This window comes from Xenopus laevis, chromosome 9_10L (assembly GCF_017654675.1).
Source record: "Xenopus laevis strain J_2021 chromosome 9_10L, Xenopus_laevis_v10.1, whole genome shotgun sequence".
Taxonomy (NCBI): domain Eukaryota; kingdom Metazoa; phylum Chordata; class Amphibia; order Anura; family Pipidae; genus Xenopus; species Xenopus laevis.
This window is the reverse complement of record NC_054387.1, coordinates 19837377-19843739: the sequence shown is the minus strand read 5'-3', so window position 1 is coordinate 19843739 and position 6363 is coordinate 19837377.

The window sequence follows — 6363 nt, the reverse complement described above, 5'->3', positions numbered from 1 at the left end:
ACCGCAAAGGGACACACTCTGCATCTAAACGCATTCTTAGTCAACATTAAATATTCTTCCATTTTGAATTTTTTTCAAAAGATAAAGAATTGTAATTATTGGGAAGTGAAAGGTGTGCGTGACTCCTGTCAATTTGATGCCATGCCCCTAACACTGTCCCTATTCTAGTCCCTAACTCTAAGCCAGTCTTTGCGGATGGCTGGCTTCACCACCCAGACTGGCTGTGGGATTGGGATTGTTTTCAGGATTGGGGTTGGGATGGGGGTGTGGGATTGACCTCCCTAACACTAACCTAACACTGTCCCTATTCTTAGTCAGTACAGGATGGCACGGTCACACACCCAGACTAACTGGCAGTCAATCAACGGTAGCACAAGGACCACCAGATTGACCTCCCTATACATGGCATCACATTGGCTACAGGAGCATACCAGCACACTCTTCATACTTTTTTAAATCAATAAATGGGAAAAACAATAAGGAAACCTAATATGCCATAACTTTTTTTGCAAAAACTTACCCATAAGACAGTTATATCAAGAGATAACTCAAAGACAATAATTGCAATATTCAATATATTTGGTCATGTGTGAAAAAAGATGTGGATGTAGACAAGGCGCAACACTATTTAAAGTCAGAATTTTAAAAAAATCACCAGCGGGTCTCTTCACTTTGCTCTAGGATGATCCTAGAGCAAAGAAAGGGCAATGGAGCAACCTGTGCACCAAGCAAATGCTGCAGGCACATGGGTTGCCCCCACCGGCACCACCCCTCTCCTCCCCTGTATTTGCAAGAAGACTCTAAACTTGACTATTTGCACCTATGTCTATACCGCATCAAGTTCAGATGACCAATACAAGACCATAAAGAACTATACAACCGCAAAGGGACACACTCTGCATCTAAACGCATTCTTAGTCAACATTAAATATTCTTCCATTTTGAATTTTTTTCAAAAGATAAAGAATTGTAATTATTGGGAAGTGAAAGGTGTGCGTGACTCCTGTCAATTTGATGCCATGCCCCTAACACTGTCCCTATTCTAGTCCCTAACTCTAAGCCAGTCTTTGCGGATGGCTGGCTTCACCACCCAGACTGGCTGTGGGATTGGGATTGTTTTCAGGATTGGGGTTGGGATGGGGGTGTGGGATTGACCTCCCTAACACTAACCTAACACTGTCCCTATTCTTAGTCAGTACAGGATGGCACGGTCACACACCCAGACTAACTGGCAGTCAATCAACGGTAGCACAAGGACCACCAGATTGACCTCCCTATACATGGCATCACATTGGCTACAGGAGCATACCAGCACACTCTCATACTTTTTTAAATCAATAAATGGGAAAAACAATAAGGAAACCTAATATGCCATAACTTTTTTTGCAAAAACGTACCCATAAGACAGTTATATCAAGAGATAACTCAAAGACAATAATTGCAATATTCAATATATTTGGTCATGTGTGAAAAAAGATGTGGATGTAGACAAGGCGCAACACTATTTAAAGTCAGAATTTTAAAAAAATCACCAGCGGGTCTCTTCACTTTGCTCTAGGATGATCCTAGAGCAAAGAAAGGGCAATGGAGCAACCTGTGCACCAAGCAAATGCTGCAGGCACATGGGTTGCCCCCACCGGCGCCACCCCTCTCCTCCCCTGTATTTGCAAGAAGACTCTAAACTTGACTATTTGCACCTATGTCTATACCGCATCAAGTTCAGATGACCAATACAAGACCATAAAGAACTATACAACCGCAAAGGGACACACTCTGCATCTAAACGCATTCTTAGTCAACATAAATATTCTTCCATTTTGAATTTTTTTCAAAAGATAAAGAATTGTAATTATTGGGAAGTGAAAGGTGTGCGTGACTCCTGTCAATTTGATGCCATGCCCCTAACACTGTCCCTATTCTAGTCCCTAACTCTAAGCCAGTCTTTGCGGATGGCTGGCTTCACCACCCAGACTGGCTGTGGGATTGGGATTGTTTTCAGGATTGGGGTTGGGATGGGGGTGTGGGATTGACCTCCCTAACACTAACCTAACACTGTCCCTATTCTTAGTCAGTACAGGATGGCACGGTCACACACCCAGACTAACTGGCAGTCAATCAACGGTAGCACAAGGACCACCAGATTGACCTCCCTATACATGGCATCACATTGGCTACAGGAGCATACCAGCACACTCTCCATACTTTTTTAAATCAATAAATGGGAAAAACAATAAGGAAACCTAATATGCCATAACTTTTTTTGCAAAAACGTACCCATAAGACAGTTATATCAAGAGATAACTCAAAGACAATAATTGCAATATTCAATATATTTGGTCATGTGTGAAAAAAGATGTGGATGTAGACAAGGCGCAACACTATTTAAAGTCAGAATTTTAAAAAAATCACCAGCGGGTCTCTTCACTTTGCTCTAGGATGATCCTAGAGCAAAGAAAGGGCAATGGAGCAACCTGTGCACCAAGCAAATGCTGCAGGCACATGGGTTGCCCCCACCGGCGCCACCCCTCTCCTCCCCTGTATTTGCAAGAAGACTCTAAACTTGACTATTTGCACCTATGTCTATACCGCATCAAGTTCAGATGACCAATACAAGACCATAAAGAACTATACAACCGCAAAGGGACACACTCTGCATCTAAACGCATTCTTAGTCAACATTAAAATTCTTCCATTTTGAATTTTTTTCAAAAGATAAAGAATTGTAATTATTGGGAAGTGGAAAGTGTGCGTGACTCCTGTCAATTTGATGCCATGCCCCTAACACTGTCCCTATTCTAGTCCCTAACTCTAAGACAGTCTTTGCGGATGGCTGGCTTCACCACCCAGACTGGCTGTGGGATTGGGATTGTTTTCAGGATTGGGGTTGGGATGGGGGTGTGGGATTGACCTCCCTAACACTAACCTAACACTGTCCCTATTCTTAGTCAGTACAGGATGGCACGGTCACACACCCAGACTAACTGGCAGTCAATCAACGGTAGCACAAGGACCACCAGATTGACCTCCCTATACATGGCATCACATTGGCTACAGGAGCATACCAGCACACTCTTCATACTTTTTTAAATCAATAAATGGAAAAACAATAAGGAAACCTAATATGCCATAACCTTTTTTGCAAAAACTTACCCATAAGACAGTTATATCAAGAGATAACTCAAAGACAATAATTGCAATTATCAATATATTTGGTCATGTGTGAAAAAAGATGTGGATGTAGACAAGGCGCAACACTATTTAAAGTCAGAATTTTAAAAAAATCACCAGCGGGTCTCTTCACTTTGCTCTAGGATGATCCTAGAGCAAAGAAAGGGCAATGGAGCAACCTGTGCACCAAGCAAATGCTGCAGGCACATGGCTTGCCCCCACCGGCGCCACCCCTCTCCTCCCCTGTATTTGCAAGAAGACTCTAAACTTGACTATTTGCACCTATGTCTATACCGCATCAAGTTCAGATGACCAATACAAGACCATAAAGAACTATACAACCGCAAAGGGACACACTCTGCATCTAAACGCATTCTTAGTCAACATAAATATTCTTCCATTTTGAATTTTTTTCAAAAGACAAAGAATTGTAATTATTGGGAAGTGAAAGGTGTGCGTGACTCCTGTCAATTTGATGCCATGCCCCTAACACTGTCCCTATTCTAGTCCCTAACTCTAAGCCAGTCTTTGCGGATGGCTGGCTTCACCACCCAGACTGGCTGTGGGATTGTTTTCAGGATTGGGGTTGGGATGGGGATGTGGGATTGACCTCCCTAACACTAACCTAACACTGTCCCTATTCTTAGTCAGTACAGGATGGCACGGTCACACACCCAGACTAACTGGCAGTCAATCAACGGTAGCACAAGGACCACCAGATTGACCTCCCTATACATGGCATCACATTGGCTACAGGAGCATACCAGCACACTCTTCATACTTTTTTAAATCAATAAATGGGACAAACAATAAGGAAACCTAATATGCCATAACTTTTTTTGCAAAAACGTACCCATAAGACAGTTATATCAAGAGATAACTCAAAGACAATAATCGCAATATTCAATATATTTGGTCATGTGTGAAAAAAATGTGGATGTAGACAAGGCGCAACACTATTTAAAGTCAGAATTTTAAAAAAATCACCAGCGGGTCTCTTCACTTTGCTCTAGGATGATCCTAGAGCAAAGAAAGGGCAATGGAGCAACCTGTGCACCAAGCAAATGCTGCAGGCACATGGGTTGCCCCCACCGGCGCCACCCCTCTCCTCCCCTGTATTTGCAAGAAGACTCTAAACTTGACTATTTGCACCTATGTCTATACCGCATCAAGTTCAGATGACCAATACAAGACCATAAAGAACTATACAACCGCAAAGGAACACACTCTGCATCTAAACGCATTCTTAGTCAACATAAATATTCTTCCATTTTGATTTTTTTTCAAAAGATAAAGAATTGTAATTATTGGGAAGCGAAAGGTGTGCGTGACTCCTGTCAATTTGATGCCATGCCCCTAACACTGTCCCTATTCTAGTCCCTAACTCTAAGCCAGTCTTTGCGGATGGCTGGCTTCACCACCCAGACTGGCTGTGGGATTGGGATTGTTTTCAGGATTGGGGTTGGGATGGGGGTGTGGGATTGACCTCCCTAACACTAACCTAACACTGTCCCTATTCTTAGTCAGTACAGGATGGCACGGTCACACACCCAGACTAACTGGCAGTCAATCAACGGTAGCACAAGGACCACCAGATTGACCTCCCTATACATGGCATCACATTGGCTACAGGAGCATACCAGCACACTCTCATACTTTTTTAAATCAATAAATGGGACAAACAATAAGGAAACCTAATATGCCATAACTTTTTTTGCAAAAACGTACCCATAAGACAGTTATATCAAGAGATAACTCAAAGACAATAATTGCAATATTCAATATATTTGGTCATGTGTGAAAAAAGATGTGGATGTAGACAAGGCGCAACACTATTTAAAGTCAGAATTTTAAAAAAATCACCAGCGGGTCTCTTCACTTTGCTCTAGGATGATCCTAGAGCAAAGAAAGGGCAATGGAGCAACCTGTGCACCAAGCAAATGCTGCAGGCACATGGGTTGCCCCCACCGGCGCCACCCCTCTCCTCCCCTGTATTTGCAAGAAGACTCTAAACTTGACTATTTGCACCTATGTCTATACCGCATCAAGTTCAGATGACCAATACAAGACCATAAAGAACTATACAACCGCAAAGGGACACACTCTGCATCTAAACGCATTCTTAGTCAACATTAAATATTCTTCCATTTTGAATTTTTTTCAAAAGATAAAGAATTGTAATTATTGGGAAGTGAAAGGTGTGCGTGACTCCTGTCAATTTGATGCCATGCCCCTAACACTGTCCCTATTCTAGTCCCTAACTCTAAGCCAGTCTTTGCGGATGGCTGGCTTCACCACCCAGACTGGCTGTGGGATTGGGATTGTTTTCAGGATTGGGGTTGGGATGGGGGTGTGGGATTGACCTCCCTAACACTAACCTAACACTGTCCCTATTCTTAGTCAGTACAGGATGGCACGGTCACACACCCAGACTAACTGGCAGTCAATCAACGGTAGCACAAGGACCACCAGATTGACCTCCCTATACATGGCATCACATTGGCTACAGGAGCATACCAGCACACTCTTCATACTTTTTTAAATCAATAAATGGGAAAAACAATAAGGAAACCTAATATGCCATAACCTTTTTTTGCAAAAACGTACCCATAAGACAGTTATATCAAGAGATAACTCAAAGACAATAATTGCAATATTCAATATATTTGGTCATGTGTGAAAAAAGATGTGGATGTAGACAAGGCGCAACACTATTTAAAGTCAGAATTTTAAAAAAATCACCAGCGGGTCTCTTCACTTTGCTCTAGGATGATCCTAGAGCAAAGAAAGGGCAATGGAGCAACCTGTGCACCAAGCAAATGCTGCAGGCACATGGGTTGCCCCCACCGGCGCCACCCCTCTCCTCCCCTGTATTTGCAAGAAGACTCTAAACTTGACTATTTGCACCTATGTCTATACCGCATCAAGTTCAGATGACCAATACAAGACCATAAAGAACTATACAACCGCAAAGGGACACACTCTGCATCTAAACGCATTCTTAGTCAACATTAAATATTCTTCCATTTTGAATTTTTTTCAAAAGATAAAGAATTGTAATTATTGGGAAGTGAAAGTGTGCGTGACTCCTGTCAATTTGATGCCATGCCCCTAACACTGTCCCTATTCTAGTCCCTAACTCTAAGCCAGTCTTTGCGGATGGCTGGCTTCACCACCCAGACTGGCTGTGGGATT